Below are 23,335 nucleotides of genomic sequence, written 5' to 3' on the forward strand. Positions count from 1 at the left end.
AAAAAGAAATTAAAATTTGAAAATTGGTTTAATCTCGAGTAACATAAGATTGATAATAAATGTTTTGAAGTGCTAAAGAGTATCTTTAAGTTACACAAATTTATGTCAAGTCTAATAAAAACAAGTAATATAGATAGAATAAAAAAAATAAAAATTTAAACTAAATATTTAAGTTTTTTGTTGAATATCAAGTAATATAAAATTGGTAATGAATGCTTTAAGTTCTAAAGTGTAGCTTTCAGTAAGATCAATTTATGCCAAGTCTAGTAAAACATAAGTAATATAAAAAGATTAAAATAAATAAAAAGTTAATTGAATTTTAATTTTTTTAATTCACTCTCAAGTAACATAAGATTGATTATAAGAAAAAAATTAGAATATAAAGAAAAAATTAAATAGGAAATATTATCTTAAATTAAATAAAAATTATTTTGTAAAAAATAGTTAAAAAATAAAAATAAAAATTGACCTAATAAATAATTTCCCCTTAATATCAAATATTAGAAATATTAGAGTTCCTTAAATATTTATAGCGGAATCTAAAGAAACTACTTAAACTTTGAAAAATAATGTGAGCTCCTTAACCTGGCCAAGATATACGTTTAACTTTCTGTTTACACATTTCCCAACTTATTTAAATTTGAAAAAGAAAAGTCCAAGAGCTTCATAAATACATTGATTTTGTCAAAATGGAGTTCATTAGCTATTTTCTTCAATGGATTAGGGGTGAATGGAACAAGCTTTCAAATTGTATAGGTTATGTCAGAATCAGTTCATTTGACTATTCTTTTTTCTTGAAATACGAGTTGGGCCTTAGGTGAAGGCATAATTAGAATAAGATATTTGGTTCTCCACATAAAATTGTTCAAGATAGAGGTGGTTTATTGCAACTTGAAAGAGGTGATGCATAGCTTCTAAATGACATATGGCTCGTTGAAGATGGTCTTCATTTGGCCATTTATTTTTAAGCTGATAGGCTTATATGTGGGAGCTTTGCTCCTGGTTTTTATATTTTTTTGCTGGTAAATCGTTAGTCCCAACGGATTTTAGATTTTACAATAGATTTTTAGATACACAACATTTTTAGAAATTTATTAAAAAATAATGTTTAATCTTGTCAAAGAAACATTCTATTTTTTTCTAAAGAATCTTTCTAATTTTTTCTTTCACCCTCTTTTCTCACTTCATATTTAAATTTAGTAAATTAGAAAGTAGCATCATTCTTAAGATCTAGGTTTTGTTTTCAAGTTATATATTAATCAATTGAGTTTCCTCTCCTAGTTTTTTAACATTTTTGAAGCATTCTTGATTTGATTTCATTAACTAAAATTGACATGTGGGAGCATCATTCTTAAGATCTAGGTTTTGTTGTAGTATTCCCAACAGGATGATTGACCCTTTAAGCACTAAAATTTTAAAATTTCAAGAGTTTGACATTTCGTCAAACAATTAGCAATCGAGCTTTGATACCAATCACTGAAATGACCCTACATTACGAGTAACATAAAAGTGTGAGCATCCACTTACACTATCTTAAATCCAACCCGGCTACTGTAACAATGAATCTTGCAGTTCATATTCTACAATGAATTTCAACAACCGTGTGTTTAAGTTCCACCATTTTTGTATAAAATAGTTGTTAACACTTGAACAAACATTGCATTCAAGCCATTATTCCACTTGATCGTGCGGTAGTTTTTCGCTGGAACTCGTCATTTTTCAATCTTCTTTGTCCTCGCCTTCAGAATCTGATCTCACATCATCTCCAAGCTTTCCTCTTGCCTTGATCTGCCTAACAAGCATACGGTAAATCAAAACCCACCAATATATATGCAGGACAAGAAAACAATAAAGCAGAGTGTTGAAGACATAGTAGTAAACGGATCCTTCTTTCGTGTGCTTTTCTCTGTTCAATGTTTGGAGCACTTCATAAACAGTTTTCATTCCTAGAAGCTTTGATCCCGCTGCTTCAATACTTCCAAAGCTCAAACTTGACTGAGATTTATATGATTGCTTTTCTCTGCACAAACTGATATTGGGCCCAACACGAATTCTCTAATTTCGGCATCCACACTTTTCAGACCGGCACCTGAGACAAGTCGGGCCTGCGAGCTTCATATGGAATGCTGCCGCCGGCTTAATATCGCTGAAACAACGGTTGATTACAGTCAGAGTCCCAAAACATAAATAACCCCTAACTTGATCATACTTTTGCCGTCAATGACGCCAATACATAATGCAACTCAATCTCTATTGGCAGGTCTGCTGAGACGTCCTGAGAAAGGAACCAGTTAACAGTTGTTCCGTCGTCGACTTTGATGTGAATGGGTTCCTCCCGTGGTGATGCATTCGACTTGTGAGTGCTAACAAATGGGGTCAGATTCAAATTCGTCCCGCAATCGAAGACAATTTTGAAGCTCTCACGTTGCGGGTGGGTTAGAGATTGTTTTCTAACTCTTGCGGTGGGCTTTATACAGGGTCGCTATTAATTACCCGAACTCCCGATGAATTGGCGCTGATGCTTCTGCCGGTCGCGTTGATTGTTCCCTCCACCTTCAGCGATCTTGAACAAATGCATGTGATATGCACTCCTCAGAACCAACACCTGTGCGATCCTACTACGGAATGTGACGACTCAAGACCCATGCAATCGGATGACAATGTTGGCTCAAAATAAACTGGTCTTTGCGAGCGTGGTTGGCCGTCAGGAAACCTTCACTCTATCTCTGATTAATTCTTTTCCCCCTGTTAAAAACTTCTGCGGAAATCTGGCCTTAGGCCACAACTTTGCTTCAATGAAATGGCTGTGGTACCATTTCCAGGATTGCAATAATTCGGATGATATTTCACACCCTCAAAATTGCGTACCAATTGAGAGTTATCGTTCTCAATGGCCAACTGTGACAATTGCGAAAACCCTAGGTTCCACAATGCACTTGTGATTAAATCACAATCTGAAAATCAAAGAGAGATAATCAATTGCCCCTCATTCAAATGGAGCCCCGGGGTGCCTATTTATTCTTCTCTCTCCATCCTCTCCAGAGACTTCTAGAACATTTTTGATCTTATCCCTCAAGTGACTTTATTAAATATTTTCCAAGTCACTTTATTAAATATAAAGTTATCTTTTAATAACTATTTATTTAATTAAAATAATTAATTAGTCGTCCTTGGACAACCATTAATTAAATTAATTAAATCGAACTGTCACCAAAAAATTTGGGGACATGACAGTCTGCCCTTCCTGAAATTGCTTGTCCCCAAGCAATGGATGAACCATGAACCAATCAGTCTTCCTGGATCCCAAATGTAAACCTGTGTATCATCCCAATCCGCATCATACTCCCGTGGAGAAATCATCAATACATGTAGCTGAGAAACTATGCTCAATATCCAAACAACTGACAACTCCGATGGAATCATCTAAAAACCAACTGCAGATGTCAGTAGAAGAAACCATTTTGCGGAACTCAAGCCAACTGAAACATCAACTCTATCAAAACTCAAGCCCCTGTCAGAATGATACTTGCACCCAACTGCACTGTAGATATGACAACAGCTATAGGTACCTGAATTACTGCCAGCAAATCCAATCTCTGAAAAACTACTCCGGGCGTGTCGGTGCGGCAAGCCGAGTAACTTGCTACTACCCGTTTTATCTTCAAAAGATGGTGCCAATCTATCCCCTAATGGATGATAAGAAACTGGAGCCAATCTACATCTGCATGAAATAAAATCTTCTACCTCTGTGTCAAAAGAGAAATGATGAGCGTACCCTACCGTATAATGCCGGTAAGAACCTCCAAATTCTGCTGCTAGCTCATCATCACTGAACTGGTAATCAATATATGGCTCCAATCTCTGACTCCGAGTGACTGTAGGCTGGATAGGATCCCGTGCATTCTGCTCAACAAACCCTTCCTCGAGATCCCTGTGAGGTAGCATAGTAGAAAGGACCCCTATAATCTTCTCAACCAATTTGCAAATAACACTAGTATCATGGATGAGAACACCTTTTGTCACTTTATACGGGTCCAAATGAACACATGCACTATCCAACAAATACTCCATGAACGGTTTAGTGCAGTAAAAATTATACGAAGAAACATTAATATACTTCCCTTTACACCACAACTGGTCCTCCTGTAAGGGTGGCATATTCAACTGTACCACACTATCAACTATCTAAGAAGAATCAATCTGAAAACTTGACTCTACCGGTATCCCAGACTCATTAAGACCAACTTCCTCCAAACCCTGAACATGTGTGTCAGTCTCAACAATAAGCTCCTCAAAAGCAACTGTAGGAGTGTACTTACCGTCATCTACCTCAGTAGTCAAATGAATTGGGTCTGGGGCTGGTTTTGACCACAAATGCTCCAACTCCACGGTCACCTCCTTCAACTGAAACTGTGACTTCTGTAGATCTCGCTGTGTGTCCTCTAATGCCTGAGTAGTCGCTATGAGCCCTTGGGAAATTTCACTCACCTCCTCTTCACGATCCAAGAGTGCCTCATATGTTGTACTCCCCCACTCAACCAAGTGATCACGGTCGGCTACCAATCGTAAATAATCCTGCTTCAAAATCCGAACAGCTTCACGCAAGGCATGAATCTCTGCCAAAGAAAAGTAACCACCGCTGGACTCATCTGTCATAGCAGTACCCCAACTAGTAATAGCCAACAACTGATGAGCAGTATCAAAATGCTCACAAGCGATAGCAATGTCTCGCTCACTAACTTTCAACTAGCTAACCACATGATGGCTCTGGCTGAACTGTCTCCAACAATCTTCTTCTGGAGCTCTTAAAGGAGTATCCTCAATATTAACATCCATATCTCGTGAATCATCTCCAAGGTCCATATCAATATCCAATTTGTCAAAAATTGTAGTACTGCTGTCAAGCTCTTCTGTACCCAAAGAAACTGTGTCTTCAAAACTGTCCATTTCATTCTCCTGGATGTCATCAAGGCCAAAATGATCCTGGGACTCATCCGTACACACTGGCAAATATGAAAAATCTTCAACACCTTTCAGCAAGAAGGGTCATCTACATATATGAACCAAACCCAACAACGGTGCATAAAAACTAATACCAACATCGGATGTTCTGCTGGCACAAGGAAAGATAACACCGTATATTCTGCTAATCAAATCCATGATAGTACTCAAACAATCATGGCTATCATAAAGTGCTAAAGATCTTCGGTTGACTGAATCCCAAATGCTGCTGAAACATTCCCGAATCCATATGCAAGAAACAACTAGTAACTCAAGCAAACTACTTACCTGAGTAATGTGACCAATACCAGCTAACTTCACATACCTGTCTGCCATGGTCCTTGTATCCTGGATGTGAATGCAAGATGAACTCGTAGCATTATCAGCTACCATATATGATCCGTCAAATGTAGAAAGCTGAGTGCAAGATGAACTCAGCTCCATGTCGTGTTCATTCCCATGTCTCTCCCAGTCCTGTAATGCCAAAGTTGCTCAAGTGTCCTCAAACTCGCAAGAAAGCTTGACAACTTCCTCCTCCTTCCTCCTCAAGGAATCTGAATAATCTTTGGTAAGGCTAAGAAGATAGTCACGGTCTGATAGAAGATGCAAATAGCTCAACTTCGTCGTTCCCATTCCTTCACCAATTGCATGTAAGTCACCACAAGAAGATTTTGCTTGAACTCCCTTATGTCTTCCTTGTAACTGAATCATCTGGATGTGCTCTTCTAACATCTCCTGCATCCTGTCATGATGAGATAAAGAAGCCACAATACTATCTTTACTTACCTTCAACTAGCTGGACAAATCATGTGAAGCACCACCAATTTCATCCTCATATGACGAAGCATCTAACTGAGCCTGGTACTCTCTGTCAGCAAAGTCATAAATGCTCGATGTCTGCTCATTTTCACCAGGTATCTCATCATCATGCACAATGACATCTTCATCATCATTTGGACTCACTTCACTGAAATCATTGCTTGTCGGAAGAGTACATGAGACATCGCCTTTGGGAAACTCGTATTCAGCTATCTCAACTTGAGTGTCAAGTTGACAATTATTATGTATCAGCGTAATATTCTTCACCACTTCTTCCTGTGACCGAACTGAAGCCTCTGACTGGTTGCACACTTGTTTCTCGAACTCCTCATTAAGGTTCCTAGTAGCATCTCTCATTGTATCTGTCAACGCTTTGTGAGAAGATGTCCCAAAATGAAATCCAGTTGATTTATTCACCTTAGCTGGGACGGACAGCCTATCAAGCATACGGTGGTGTTTAACCAACAGTTCAGACATGTTATGTTTAATTTTTCTGAGCTCATCCTGAATGCCTGAATAGTCCTCCTTTCCACAATTTCGACTCTGAATACTGCGTCTATTACTTGTCCGAGATTGTGTCCTTGGAGACTTTGTGTTGTACCTATCCATCTTGGTTGAAGTAGAGTGCTGATCACTCATGTAAGTTGGTTCTCACCCCACAGGATGGCAAGAAAAACCGCTCTGATGCCACTGTAGTATTCCCGATAGGATGATTGACCCTTTAAGCACTAAAATTTTAAAATTTCAAGAGTTTGACATTTTGTCAAAAAATTAGCAATCGAGCTCTGATACCAATCACTGAAATGACCCTACATTACGAGTAACATAAAAGTGTGAGCATCCACTTACACTATCTTAAATCCAACCCGGCTACTGTAACAATGAATCTTGTAGTTCATATTCTACAATGAATTTCAACAACCGTGTGTTTAAGTTCCACCATTTTTGTATAAAATAGTTGTTAACACTTGAACAAACATTGCATTCAAGCCATTATTCCACTTGATCGTGCGGTAGTTTTTCGCTGGAACTCGTCATTTTTCAATCTTCTTTGTCCTCGCCTTCAGAATCTGATCTCACATCATCTCCAAGCTTTCCTCTTGCCTTGATCTGCCTAACAAGCATATGGTAAATCAAAACCCACCAATATATATGCAGGACAAGCAAACAATAAAGTAGAGTGTTGAAGACATAGTAGTAAACGGATCCTTCTTTCGTGTGCTTTTCTCTGTTCAATGTTTGGAGCACTTCATAAACAGTTTTCGTTCCTAGAAGCTTTGATCCCGCTGCTTCAATACTTCCAAAGCTCAAACTTGACTGAGATTTATATGATTGCTTTTCTCTGCACAAACTAATATTGTGCCCAACACAAATTCTCTAATTTCGGCGTCCACGTTTTTCAGACCGGCACCTGAGACAAGTCGGGCCTGCGAGCTTCATATGGAATGCTGCCGCCGGCTTAATATCGCTGAAACAGCGGTTGATTACAGTCAGAGTCCCAAAACATAAATAACCCCTAACTTGACCATACTTTTTCCGTCAATGACACCAATACATAATGCAACTCAATCTCTGTTGGCAGGTCTGCTGAGACGTCCTGAGAAAGGAACCAGTTAACAGTTGTTCCGTCATCGACTTTGATGCGAATGGGTTCCTCTCGTGGTGATGCATTTGACTTGTGAGTGCTAACAAATGGGGTCAGATTCAAATTCATCCCGCAATCGAAGACAATGTTGAAGCTCTCACATTGTGGGTGGGTTAGAGATTGTTTTCTAACTCTTGCGGTGGGCTTTATACAGGGTCGCTATTAATTACCCGAACTCCCAATGAATTGGCGCTGATGCTTCTGCCGGTCACGCTGATTGTTCCCTCCACCTTCAGCGATCTTGAACAAATGCATGTGATATGCACTCCTCACGATATGCACTCCTCAGAACCAACGCCTGTGCGATCCTACTGCGAAATGTGACGACTCAAGACCCATGCAATCGGATGACAATGTTGGCTCAAAATAAACTGGTCTTTGCGGGCGTGGTTGGCCGTCAGGAAACCTTCACTCTATCTCTGATTAATTCTTTTCCCCCTGTTAAAAACTTCTGCGAAAATCTGGCCTTAGGCCACAACTTTGCTTCAATGAAATGGCTGTGGTACCATTTCCAGGATTGCAATAATTCAGATGATATTTCACACCCTCAAAATTGCGTACCAATTGAGAGTTATCGTTCTCAATGGCCAACTGTGACAATTGCGAAAACCCTAGGTTCCACAATGCACTTGTGATTAAATCACAATCTGAAAATCAAAGAGAGATAATCAACTGCCCCTCATTCGAATGGAGCCTCGGGGTGCCTATTTATTCTTTTCTCTCCATCCTCTCCAGAGACTTCTAGAACATTTTTGATCTTATCCCTCAAGTGACTTTATTAAATATTTTCCAAGTCACTTTATTAAATATAAAGTTATCTTTTAATAACTATTTATTTAATTAAAATAATTAATTAGTCGTCCTTGGACAACCATTAATTAAATTAATTAAATCGAACTATCACCAAAAAATTTGGGGACATGACATTTGTTTTCATTTGCATATTAATCGATTGAATTTCCTCTCATAGTTTTTAAACATTCTTGAAGCATTGTTGATTTGATTTCATTAACTAAAATTGTTTCTATGGTCAAAATCTCTTAGGACTTGCAAATAGTCTTGTATATTGTAATATAACACATCCAACATGTAAATGTTGCAATTTATCTTCTCTTTGTTTTGAAATCCCATCTTCTCTTACCATTTAAGTCATCCCATTCAACTAGGCTAATTTAATTTCACATGAGATCTCTCATGCCTGTCCTAGTCTTTTCATTATTTGATTTTCCTTTTTCTACTATTTCTAAAGATTGATGCTTCATTTCAATCCACCATTCATGCAAAATATAATGCTAGTGAGATAAGAAGATCATGCAAAACATGCAAATAATACTCTAAGAATTAACAAGAGTTAATTTTCTTTATTATTTCATGCATATATTTAGATGTTTTTATATTTTTTAGTCATTAGTTTTTCGCATACTAATTAATTAGGAATGAGGAAAGTGTAGCTTTTACATGTAGCATTCACTGTTAATGCATTCACCATTAATCATTTTTAATAAAGTATGCATAGTTGTGATGGAGTTTACTTAGTGTATTTATTAATATTATTATCTAATATTCATATATTATATTAGTAGATGTATTCCAAGTTTGAGTGCTATAATTTTTTTCTCTATGTAACAACTCTAAAGAATCTCTGATCATTGAGGATTCATGAGGCATTCTCAAAATTTATCTAGGCTTACACATTGTTCAAGAAGAGACCAAGAAGATGGAATGCCTCCTCTAGTGCTAGAAATTGGATTGACTACTTGAGACCGTTGTTTTTTCTTTCAAATTATTTTCTGACTTTTAAGCCCAAGAAATACAATTGGAAATTGGATTCATAACAAGTTTTGTGTCAATGATTTCCTTATAGAGTGGTAGAAGTGGTGTTCTCGAGAGGGGTCAATGTTTCACTCTATTCCATAGAGTTCTATTGTACATGGGCTAAGAAAGGAATTGTTGTTTGACACAATCAGTTGCAATCCTTCTATTTATGACTAGAGGAGTCTACAAAAGTTCCAAATTTATTAAAACAGTGTAATAATTGAGAACAATATGTAGCAATAATGAAATAAGTTTTTTTGTTGTAAAAAAAAAGTTTTCCTATTGTAAATTTATGATTTTTGTTTTTTAGAAAATAAAAATTGAATTGAATTTAACTCATGATATAAAATAGAAACTAAATTAATTTTAACTCATTAGTAGCATTTTTTACTTTCCAAGAAACTAACACACAAAATATTTGGTGATAGTATGAGTTATTGGGGGCAACACCTTAATTGCAAAAGTCAATAGAAAATTGATTGTATGAAAACTACATTGAAGCTAATGAGTCCAATTTAGGACCCGATGATTGCGTAAGATATTCAGCTGGGATTTAAAGCACATGAGAAAAGTTCTTTTAGCCAAGGTTTAAAGATAAACAACACAAAAAAATTTCACGTCAAGGTCTTATACTATAATGCTTATTATCAAATATTGATTCTTATAATTTTGTTTGGTGGGATTTTTTTGATAATGCTTATTATTAAATATTGATTCTTATAATTTTGTTTGGTGGATTTTTTTTGTATAAATGTGAACTCTGACCTAGTGGACTATAGAGGCATAGCTTAGTTAATTTGTCTCTTTTGCCAGAAACTTAATCTTCATAACACACTAGGCTTCATTGGTTGATCAATTTAAGTGACTAAATAATGGACAATGTATAATTTTTAAAAGAAATTTAAATTAAATTTTAAAAATATGGGTATCTTAAAACATTGTCTCCACAACTCTTTATGAGTTTGACATGTAGTGATTCATACAGATTTTCCTACTCATTAATTACTTCATCAAGTGCTTAACATTAAGCATCATTCTCACTATAGATTTTGGTTTATATTTTTTATGCTTGTGTTTTTAATCAATAAGGGCTTTATAGTGGTCATAATATACAAAATGTTGTGTTGAAAATCAATGTACATAGAAAGAAAATGAAAAATAAAATAATAATAGTCATAAGATTTTTCATCAATCACAATGAAATCAATCTTCTATCAGCTCATTGTTGTATGCCCAAAAGCATGCGACTACTAGTTTAGTACATTTTAGATTTTATTTAGCCGATAGGCTTTATGTGAGAACTTTGTTGTCATAAAATTACTTTTTTGGCTGAAAAATTGTTAGTTTTTTATTGAAAAACTATCAGCCCTTGTCGTTAATTATTTTTCAACCAATTTTATCTCACTCCAATTTTAACTCTTATTTTTTCTCCTATTTATTTAATTTAATTAGCTATTATCTACACTATTAACTTTTATTTTTTTTCTTATTTATTTATTTATCTTCATTTTTAACTTTTGTATTTCATTTATAAATTAATTTATCTATACTTTTAACTCTCTTTTTTAAATTTATTTAGAAAATCAATTAGTTGTTATCTCCACTTTTAACTCATGTTTTTCTTTCTTTTTATTTAATTTTGATTTTTTAAATTGATTGAAGTTTTAGTTTTTAAATTATTTAAATTAGTCTAGTTGTTTCACTTTAAATATTAATTTTTAGTTTAGCCAATAGGATATTTGTGGGAGGAGTTCCTATTTTTTTTTCCTATTTTTAAAATATTTCTCATATTAATTTTTAAAGATTATTTTTCACAAGTTGTTAAATTGTGATATTGTTATCGGAGTTTAACAATGTAGTTTTTTAGTCAAACTCATTGACTCATGTTTAATGAGTAGTGATTTACAAGAATCCATCTCTCGTGATAATAAATAAAACACTTAGTAGTCATTGGATCTAGGTGATGCTCATAGAGGTGAAGCACTAAGACTTCCCTTAGTTTAGTTTTTAGTTTTTATACTTATTTTAGTTTATATTTTTTGCTCCACTTTATAAGTGTTATTTTTTTCATATTATTTTTTCATAATAGATTTTTATGGGAATATTTTTTATATGATAATTTATTAGTATACAATAAATTAAATAAATAAATATTATTTATTTGATTTATTATAAAATTAAATTTTATTTTACTTAAACTAAACACCTATCGACTCATCGTTTCAACCACAAAAACTTGTGACTGCTAGTATTTATCAAGATTGGCATTCCTCCTACCGTAATCTGAAGTGCCACCTTAACAAACCTGAAATATTGGTGTATTCATGTGGACCCGGCAAACAATAGTGTGTCCAACCATCCAATTGTGCTCTGCCAGTAAAGGTTCACCATAATTATCGTTCACCATAATTATCGTTCTTCATTATGATATACACCATTCCATACGGGTACCATAATTGTGATTTACACCAGCTCATACACGTTAAAAGTAGTACTACACTAAGCTTTTCATGACACGAGTCAATGTGCTCCGTCATGAGGCGATTAACGCTGATTGAGGAAAATAAATCTTAACGAGACTGCTGTCTTTGATTCGGTGGAACGATCTCTCTCATTAGTGGAAAGGACACAGCTTGGCGTTTACTTCACGGCTAAACGCTTTTAGTAACATCCAATCAGCAACAGTAAGAGAACGACATAACCTATTATAGCGATAGATCTGTAATAACCAAGATGATTTGCATTACTCTGAGTTGTTATGAATTATTATGAGGTTTAAATGCTGAAATACAAATGATCCCTTAAAGCCTGATGGTTTGAGGGATGCATTAAATGTTTCATTTAAACTTTCGCTATACTTTCCACTTACATTTGCCTAAAACCGATGTTCTCTAGTGACATTGGTCAATTAACATATATGTATACTTGTTAGTAGATTTTTTGTGTTTTTTTATTAAAATTATTTTCAATATTGAAATTTATTGTTTATTGTTGTGTCATGTACATTTTACATGGTACAAAAGTTAATGTTGTGGTATTTGTCATTGTCGTAGATTTTTTTAATAGTTTATCTTGAGGTAAATAAACAAAGATAAAAATATAAATATATTACAATTACAAATATTAGATAAAATTATTATTGCTTCTTATAGTGATACTTCTATAAGTTTTTAATCTACTATTATTTGGTTTACTAGATGACTTGTAAAGGTTATGGGGAATAACATTATTCTTTAAATGTATGTGGCAAATTAGCAGTAGACCAAATGAAACCTTCAACATAATGATGTCTTCTTTGATAGCACTACTTTAACAACAATGTAGTTAATACAATTTTGTCTGTGTTTGTGATATATTGTGATGTTTTGATTTTTAATCTTTAAAAACATAGTCCAAAAATATTAGATTATTATGTTTAGTTAATAAAACTTGTTACACACACTTGCATATACATTTTTCCTTGTAATTCTGGAAACTCAATCTATTTGAGAGGGTAAATTAAATGCTTTATTTAAACATAGTTTACATGTATTTACAATAAAAACTAGCACACATATTTATTTCTTATATAAAATTATGCAAAATATGCCAATAGATATCAAGTTTCAAATAAAAAATGTACTCTTGCATTTTTCTAACCACATTGAAATATTCATATAGAGACATTCTAGTTTCTTGTCTTCATTTAAACATTCGAAATAATATTTAGAAATCTAACGCAAAATTTTACCAAAAGTAAAAAATATAAATAGTAGAAAAATATAGAAGTGGATGACTCACTCCATTTATTCCAATAAGTCTAAAATTCAATTCAATCTTGTAATTTATAATGAAAAATATTTAAAGTAGTAGAAAAATATAAAAGTGGATGACCCTCTGGATTAATTCTAATAAAGTCTAAATTCAATTCAATCTTGCAATTTATAATGAAAATTGTTTTAAAGTAAATTGTGGGATGCAAGCTACCTATCTTGAATATATGTGAATCAATATATTCTCAAGTAAATGTCCCCATATGATTAATGACATATTTGGCATTAAAAATTATAAATATATAAATATAAACAACATTTAGAAAATACTCTTGAGCACATGTGATCTAGACAACCTTTACAAAGTAATTTTGCTCATGCTTATTATTTGTGATTTGTTCTTTTTATAATGAAGGTAGAGAAAGGGCCCTGAAACTGTAGAACCATTACAGAGAGATAGCACTACCTTGAGCCCTTACAACAAAGCAATGGGCTATAGCATCATAAACTAGCCAAGTAACCTATACCTTCCACAAACTTTATCAAAAATAGCTAAAAGAAACACAAACAAAAGATCACCATGATACTTCACACTATAAATAGAAGGAGTATTGTTCAAGGAAATCATATAGAACTAAACCTACTAAGTAACTTGCTTTAATAGTAATCAAACCAAAATGTAGGTTTCCTAATGTTCATCCATCATAGACCATTGTTGTAATTGTTATATCAAACTTAAACATTAAAAAAGTTTAATTTGTTCTTATAAACATAAACATCTCTAAAACTAGAGATAACCATAAAGAGAATAAAACAAAATTGTAACATAACTATCAAGCCTTCTTTATATCATTCCAATCCTTCTCCAATTGGTAGAGCTCATTATGCTAGTCGATGATTTCTCCATTGCTTTGGTCTTCTTCCTTGTCTCGCATACCCACTTACCTTTCCCTTTTCATCTTGCTCCTAACAGTGGCAACACCAAGACTAGTTTTTTTGGCCAAGATCTCATGTTGAAGTTTGCAAAGGGTAGAGGCCATGACCCCCAACTTGGTGTTAGTGATAGCCTCCTTGTACATTTCATCAGGTAGAGGCCATGACCCCAGCTTGATGTTAATGATAGCCTCCTTGTACATTTCATCAAGGAGCCTATTTTTCCCTGCATACTATCTGAGTGACTGATTAAACTGGAATCCATCTCCTTTATCTTTTCCTACAAACACCCCATTTCATTCTTCCTTTACCATAGTGAAATTCTGACTGCCCTCTTCTATGGTGTAATTTTGATTCCCCTATTTCTAGATTTTTTTTCTTGGTGAGAATCCCCTAGCCAAGATTAACCATACCCAAGTCCACCTCAATGTGCACCTCTTGTTCCTCCATTTTTCATTTATTTGTCCTCTCCATTATAACTCTTCTCCCCCCTTCAAAATATTCTTTATCTTCTAAGTATGATTCATTACTATCATCTGACATTTTAATTCCATCTTCCAAGAATTTCAGTTCCTCTTTTGTTGTATTAATGTTCTTCTTGTCCTCCTCATACTTATTTCTTTCTTCTTACATATGTGTTCTGATCTCCTCTCTATAGAGTTTGACTTCTAGATTTTTCCCATTTTCCTAATATTATCATCCTTGCCCGCCTCTTCTTCAAACCCTTGTTTATCCATGTCTATTATTTTCCTATCAATTTTTCTACACTTAAAGTTAGGGCCTTGGCAAAAAAATTGAGGTGACTTCTTCCTTTTGAGTGAGGTTTTAGAAGAAGAAATACCTCAAGGGAAATTTCTTTAGGGTTATCATTTTTAGGGCTCAACGATTCCTCATTACCATCTTTTTTACCATAGGTGTTTGTTTTCAAGGGATTATTCTTCTAGCAAGAGGAGGAAATTTCTTAGTAATAAATGTGTTTGTGATTTGTTTACAACATCAATTTTTTTAATGAAACCATGATCAAATTTTTAAAGAAACCATTATCTTTTTGTGTTGCTCATTTTAAAAGATTTCTTTCAATAGCTACTTAACATGGTTTCTAGCTATTTCACAATTTAATGCATTAGAATGTTAGGTTCTCTTGAATCAAAATTTATGGTTCAAACAAAGAGAGGACTGTGCACATGATTGATTAGATAAAATTATTGCTAAAGGAATCCATTGGTAGTGGAAGAGAAATCACATTTTAGGCATACTTAATAATAGATATTTTGAGTCATATGCCAATTGTAAGCTCCATTGGTTGTATTTCTATGTAAGTTTTTAATCAAGAATCACATGCCAGTAGATATTGTTGACAAGTAGTATTATTTGTTTGATATGTAACACTCATTTCTTGTCAGTTGCCTAGATCTTGCTCAATATAAATATGTTACAATTTAAAAAATAAAATGGATTTTCTTATGTACTAAAGATTAATAGTGTAAGTGGACTAAAATTGAATCCACTAGCACTATGACCAACCAATATAACCTGAACAAACATATATCTACAATTGATAAGCAGGGGATATTTTACACAACAAGTAAAATTGTGGTACTGGTATTAGTTTTAAATATCTAGTTTTTGAGTTAAATCGATTGACCCACGTTTCATAAATAGAGATTCACACAAATCCATTTCTCATGAGAATAAATGAAACACTTAGCACTCATTGAATCTAGGTGATGCTCACAGAGGTGAAGCAAATGGACTTCTAAGGAGGTCACCCATCCCAGTACTACTCCATCTTGAGCACACTTAACTATAGAGTTTTCTCCATGGTTAAACCAACTATTTATTTTGATGAGAGATGGATTCATGTTAATCACTACTAATGAAACATGGATCAATGACTACATAGTAAAATCTTGGTAGCAATATCACAATACATTTATAAGTCAATAAAATTGATTTAGAAGAAGTCTAATATATTCTAAATCTTGATTTTTTGAAATGATTTATCTAAAATTAAATTTACCTTTCTAATAAAAATTATCTTTTAACATTTTTTAAAATAAACCACCTAAACAAATCAAACCAATATGTACCTTCTCATATGTAGAAAGAGTTGTAAAGAAGTCCTTGAGAGGTTGGTTGTACTCTTTTGAAGAAGAAATCGGGTCTGCAATTGTAGGATCTATGCCTCAACTAGCCATGTCAATGGAAGATACATTGTGGCCTTCCTTCATAAGAAGATTTGCAACTTTTTACCAACACTAACCATCCCATGTTGCTCCATGCACCATCACAAAGTGATATTCATTTAGTTACACTTTATTTTCCTACATGCTTCTCTCTGAATTGTCACCCTTACTATTCATTTCTCTATAAAGAGGCAGCTCATGCATTAAAGAAATAGAAGCTAGAAGGTCAATATGTTATGTACTGCATTTCATCTATGCATTTCATACCTTAGGTTTAAATACTATTTCAATCTTTTCATTCAGGACAATCTTAATGAATAATAGACCCAACATATTACAAATTATATTATTGTAAAGATTCATCTATTATCGATATAATAATGAAGCTTCCATTGTGTCATTTTTTAGTATGCATTAATATAATTGACACATTAAAAGCAACACAAATTACTCCATACAAAAATAAATAAAACATAAAAATGTATAAAACTCTTATTGAACAATTACACCATCTATTCATTACAATAATATTATAAATAATATTGTCATGTGAAATACTCAATTTTAATCTGTATAAATATGACAGACATAAATACAATTTCAAAAAAAATAATATTAAAAATTATAGAATGTAAGATAAAGAAGAGTTGTGGAAAATTCAAGATGATTTGAACAATTAGATTATTCTCCATGTCCAAGGTAATTTGCGTTTTAAATGTATGCTTAGCAAAATTATTGTAAAACTCAAGATAATTTATGATTTAGATGCATGCTTAACTATTATTGTAATGTAAAATCCAAGAGAATTTATGATTTGCATGCATGCTTAACTATTATTGTAAACTCTTATAACCAGGGTAAATATCATTTCAAGTAAAAATCTATTTCATAATAAAAATTTATATAAAAAGTACACTCTCACTAATGGATTAGGTACAATCATCATTACAGTCTCTACTACAACAAATCAAAATCAAATTTTAGAGATGTCTACACCTCTTAGAACAATTCTAATGCAAATTACCTTAAAAGAAGGTATAATAAAATAATTGTGCACCGACTAATATGCTCAATGAAGTCTAAAAAGAAACAAGAGTGATCATAAAAATATGTCCCAACTACTTTAATGCAAATCTGTTTTAAAGAACTATATTCACCTCCACACCTCTTAGAACAATTCTAATGCAAATTATCTACAATTCTTATGTAGGTTATCAACTAATTTGTAGTTGTTATCTATGTTAAGGTTATATTGCTTGGCCACAGTGCTAGTGGGTTCAATGTAAGCTTTACAATGGAGCATTTTCCACATAAAATTGCTGAAATGTCAAAAATTTAATGCAGTAGGTCGATTGCTCCTAGAGCCAAATGCCCACCTACCACCTTGACAGCCTGCACAATAGCAAGAAACATTAAATGCATGGTAGGTGATTTCAAATTTAAAATGAGAGGGAAATTTTTTTTCCCAAGAGACAAAAGGAATGAATCTGTTTCATTCAAAAAAAGCAGAAGGATTAAATCAATTGTAGAGTAGAGAGGAGAAGTGCAGAAGAAAAGAAATAGATTAGCAGATTAGAGCAGAGGAAGAAAGTGCAGTAAGTTTAGAAGACAAAAGGAAGCTTTAGCACATGTTGGACTCTTTTGTTATTTTGTAAGTTCTTATTGATTCGACTTGTGAAGCAGTGATTGCTTCAAGCATTATTGTATGCAACCATTAGAGTTGTAAGTTTGAAGTTTAAGTTTTATGAGTTTGAAGTTTTAGGGTTTTTCTAGTTGAAGTCGAATGCTCCTAGACTTTGTAATAGTTTTATCTCATTTGAATAGAAAGCAAGCAAGCAAGCAAGCAGACATACAAATCTCTATTGTTCCCTTCTTCTATTCATCATTGCATGGTATTTTGCATTTCAAAAGTTCATAGTTGAAAGCTCCATCCTTTGGCTCTCTGCATTTTAATGGTGGAAAAGTTCAGATAGGAGGTCTGTTAAAAGGTCACTCAATTTGTACAAGATATGTTGTCTTTCTGAGTCCACCAAGTCTCCCTCTCTTCCCTCACCAAGCTCACTTAGCATCCTCTGTTGCTGAGCATCACCTTGCAATGGAGATCGAGCTCACTCAACATCTTCATTGCCAAGCTTACTCAGAATACACTATGCCAAGCTTCCCTTAGTGCCAAGTCACTCAACTCTTTCTTGTGCCAAGCTTACTTGGCATCATCTTCCTATTACTCAACACCCTTTTGTGCTGAGAAAGTCTGTCACTTGGCATTGCTTTGTGCCAAGTGAAATTTTAAATAGGTTGTAATTTATTTTTCAAATTCTATCAGAGCTTTGAGGCCCCACATCCATAGTGAGTTAGGGAATTTATTTTTTTGGGATATTTGACATGGTAGGAGATGTAGGAAAGATATGGCAACAACCATTGTCAATGGATAGAATTATGATACATGAGTAAAGAATACGAAAACCATAATGGTAGAAAATGATTTGTGGGAGTTTGTGGTAAATGGATTCAATGATGTCATAGTCCTAGCATTGTATGCTGCCCTGACAAACCAATAGAAGAATTAGTTGAAAAAGTCAAGGAGAAAGGATAAAAAGGCATTAAGTTTGATTAATGCAGCAATGATAGAGATAGTTTTTCCCAAGATTGCAACAACAAATTATGCAAAGGAAGCATGGGATATCCTTAAGAAAAACTTCAAGGGGACTAATAAGGTTTGAGCAGTGAAGCTATAGATGATCAAAAGTTAGTTTGAGAACCTTCAGATGAGAGACAATGAACTTATTATAGAGTTTAGCTAACAAATCTCCACTTTGATAAACCAACTCAAATCAAATGGAGAAGATTATGAAGAGTAGAGGATTGTGAAAAAGATATTGAGGAGTTTGCCTCAGAAATATGACAACCTTGTGATGACCATAGAGGAAGAAAAGGACCTTGCCACATTGACCATGGATGGGTTGATGGGAACTCATCAAACCCATGAGCTTCGGAAAAACAGATCAGCAACAACTTTCCAAGAGCAGTTTTAAGGCTCAAGAGAATTCAAGAGGCAAGGGGAAAGGAAGAAATGGATCCGATAGAGGCTCAAGAAGTAGAGGTCATGGAAGGAATGGTCAAAGGAATGCTGGTGTAGAAAGTTCAAGAAGAGAAAGCAACCGATAGGGAGCAAGCACTTCTCAAAATAGCTCTAGAGGAGGTAAGAAGAATTACAATACTAATAAGAGTAATTTTGAGTGCTACTAGTGTCATAAGTATGCAAATTATGCAAGTGAATGCTAGAAGAAGAAGGGTGATTAGTCAAAGTAGAATACTAATGTGGCTGATGTGAACATGGGAAATGCAAACAACCCCACAACCTTCATCATGTGTAACATTGGTGAAGAAGGTAATCCTGAGTTATGGTACCTAGATAGCAGTTGTAGCAACCACATGAGTGATAATGAAATTTTATTCTCTTTCATTAACAAGACTTTTAAGGCTAAAATTAAGATGGAAAATAATGGAACCATTCCCATAGTGGGAAAAGGATCCATTATGGTCTACACCAAGTAAGGTGAGAAGAAAGAGATATAGAATGTGTATTATGCCCTTGGTATGAAGCACAACTTGATGAGTGTTGGAAAAATCATTCAAAATGGATACAAGGTGCTGATGGAAAATGACAAATGTGTCATTCGTAAGAAGGATTGGAGTAATAGATTACTTGCAATAGTCCAAATGAAAAAGAACAAAATATTCTCGTTGAAGATAGAGACATGTTTCTCTTCTCAAGTCAGTGTTGCACCTCCCAAGCATGCATGTATAGCAGTACATTAGCAATCAACTCTTAGGAGTGTGATTGAAGACCCCTCCAAGCTTTGGCATCTCAAGTATGGACATCTTGGCTTTACTGGTTTAAATTTGTTGTCCAAGAAAAGAATGGTAAATGGTTTGTCAAGCATAATAGATTCTTATGACAAGTGTGAGACTTGCATTTTCGGTAAGAAACATAGGCTTCCCTTTAATTCAAAAAATTCTAGAAGGGCTAGAGCACCATAAGAATTGGTGCATTCTAATTTAGTAGGAACAATGCAAACTACTTCTATTGAGGGGAGTACTTATTTTATGACATTCATAGATGATTTTAGTCGTAGGACATGGGTGTATTTTTTGAAGAATAAATTTGAAGCATTTGACAAATTTGTTGAATTCAAAGCCCTAGTTAACAAAGAATGTCAACATTATATTAAGGTCCTTAGATCAGATAGAGGAGGGGAGTATAAGTCCAATATGTTTGTAAATTTTTGTAGGAAGAATGGCATAAAGGAAGAGCTTACAACTAGTTATACTTCACAACAAAATGGAGTGGATAAGAGAAAGAATAGGACCATTGTTGAAATGGAAAGAAGTATGATGAAAGTGAAAGGACTCCAACTAAATATTGGCGAGAGGTTGTAGCAACAACAATATATTTGATCAACATGTGTCCTACAAAATTAGTTCATGACAAGATACCTCTTGAGGCTTGGTCAAGGAACAGATGGATAGTTGAACACTTGAGAGTGTTCGAATATGTAGCATATGCACATGTGCCTAAGGAACAAAGCGAAAAGCTAGATTACAAAGGTGTGAAGTGCATATTCATAGGGTATAACTCAAAATCAAAGGCTTATAGGCTATATGATCCAATTGACAAGAAGATCATCATCTCAAGAGATGTGGAGATTTTTGAGAATCAATCATGGGATGGCTCGCTAGATGAATCCTCAAGAACTTCTATTAAAGAGGAAGAATATGACATTGGTGATTAACAAGAAGATGGAGCAGCTAACATGGATTGTAAACAAAGGTAAAAAGGAAAGAAACCCTTAACATACTAAGCAACATCTCCAAGCACATCAAGATAGCCCTGAGCTAGTATGCAAAATAGTAGCAGTAGTAATACTGAGAATTTAGATCCTAGTCTCACCTCCCTATTGCCAAGAAAGACTAAAAATCTAAGAGAGATATACCAAGATGAAAGGTATGATAAATATTATCACGAGAGTGTAAATTTTGCATTAATTTTCTCATAGTGAACCAATTTATTTTGAGGAAGCTATGAGTGAAGAGAAATGGTGTAATACCATGGATGAGGAAATATATGCTATTGAAAGGAATGAGATATGGGAGCTAATTACCTGTCTCCCAAGAAACAAGTAATTGGAGTTAAATGGGTTTACAAGACCAAATGCAATTTTGATGAAAAAATAGATAGACATAAGGCACAATTAGTGGTCAAGGGGTACAAGCAACAATATGATGAGACATATGCCCTGGTTGCAAGAATGGAAATTGTATGTTCTATCATAGAAATTGTAGCCTAGCACAAATGGAAGGTATATCAAATGGATGTGAAGTCTACCTTCTTGAATGCTGTATTGAAAGAAGAAGTTTATGTGAAGCAACTACTTGGTTATGAAGTTGTAGGTGAAGAACACAAATTGTATAGATTAAAGAGAGCTCTTTATGGGCTCAAGAAAGCTCCACAGGCATGGTACAGTAGGATTGACTCATATTTGATGAGCAACGGCTTTAGCAAAATTGATGGTGAGCCTACACTTTACATAAGCAGAAGAATTAAATCAGTTGTAGAGCAGAGAGGAGAAGCAAAGAAGAAAAGAAGTAGATCAACAGATCAAACCAGAGGAAGAAAGTGCAGTAAGTTTAGAAGACATAAGGAAGCTTGAACACATGTTGGACTCTTTTGTTATTCTGTAAGTTCTTATTGATTTGACCTGTGAAACAGTGATTTCTCTAGGCATTGTTATATGCAACCATTAGAGCCATAAGTTTGAAGTTTTAGGGGTTTTTTGGTTGAAGCCAAATGCTCCCAGATTTTGTAATAGTTTTATCTTATTTGAATAGAAAGCAAGCTAGAAAATAGGCATACAAATCTCAATTTTTCCCTTCTTCTATTCATCATTGCATGTTACATTACATTTGAAAAGTTCATTATTGAAAGCTTCATCCTTCAGCTCTCTACATTTTAATGGTGGAAAAGTTCAGACAGGAGGTCTATTAAAAGGTCACTCAGTTTGTACAAGATGTGTTGTCTTTACCTACCGAGTCCACCAAGTCTCCCTCTCTTCCCTCACCGAGCTCACTCGACATCCTCTATTGCTAAGCATCACCTTGCAATAGAGACTGAGCTCACTCAGCATCTTCACTACCAAGCTTACTCGACATAAACTATGCCAAGTTGCCCTTAGTGCCAAGTCACTCAACTCCTTGTGCCGAGCTTACTCGAGATCTTCTTATTACTTGGCACCCTCTTGTGCTGAGAAAGTTTGTCACTTGGCATTACTTTGTGCCAAGAAAAATTTTAAATAGGTTGTGATTTATTTTTCACATGCAGTTGTCTTTGTTACTGCCATTATGGCCCTCAATGGAACTACTCTCACCAAGTCGTTGAATGAGGTCTGAAGAATTCACTCTCCCTTTCTACTAATTGGAGGCTTCACATTTCTTTAATAGATCACACCAATAATTGGAGGCTTACGAGACTCCACATTTTATTATGCAAATGGGAAAGATAAACCAACAACCTCCATCAAGTTTGGCCCCCACTTTACGCAAGAGAATTTATCACAAAACAATCATCCTTGTATTGGGTATTTATAGAATTTCAATTGGTTAATATGAGTCATGTGAAATTTGAATGTAGGATCCGTTGTTGTTTGACACATTGGAGAAGTTTCCTCTATGGCAAGGGCCTCTTTTGTACATAGCTAAAAACTATAGAAGTGTGAAGAGAATATATGTTGTGGCAAAGGAGGATAAGCTAATTGTAGAGGCGTTGCAGAGAAAGATGATTGTAAAGAGCCCTCTACAAATGGTGTATAAAATTGAGGGATGTAATCATACCGTATTCTTCTTGAAGCCTCTTCAATGGCTGGGCTTAACTAGCACACTTGAAGCATTGACTGCTTTAAGCGGCTAGTGTGGGCGCCTTTCCTCTATCCTATTTTCCTACCATTTTTTGTCATAGTAAACACTTCTATTACTATCAGTGGTCATGGGTGAATCATTAGCTACTGGTGTTGTGGCGCTTGGTACTACCTCAAATTCAAATTCTATTCTTGCCTTACTTCATGTTCAAAAACTAATCCTGCCTTGGCAAATTAAAAAATTGTCTTTACAAGATAGTAGCATCGTTTCAT

The 23,335-nt window shown here is 34.4% G+C and overlaps 1 pseudogene; it reads left to right on the forward strand.

Annotated features, from left to right (window-relative positions):
• The first annotated feature begins 7,660 nt into the window (after nucleotides 1–7,660).
• LOC149577607 (esterase PIR7B-like) lies at nucleotides 7,661–23,115 on the forward strand (annotated as a pseudogene).
• The last annotated feature ends 220 nt before the right edge of the window (nucleotides 23,116–23,335 follow it).

This window comes from Cupressus sempervirens, chromosome 1, assembly GCF_028749045.1.
Source record: "Cupressus sempervirens isolate cs-2001-9-10 chromosome 1, ASM2874904v1, whole genome shotgun sequence".
Taxonomy (NCBI): Eukaryota; Viridiplantae; Streptophyta; class Pinopsida; order Cupressales; family Cupressaceae; genus Cupressus; species Cupressus sempervirens.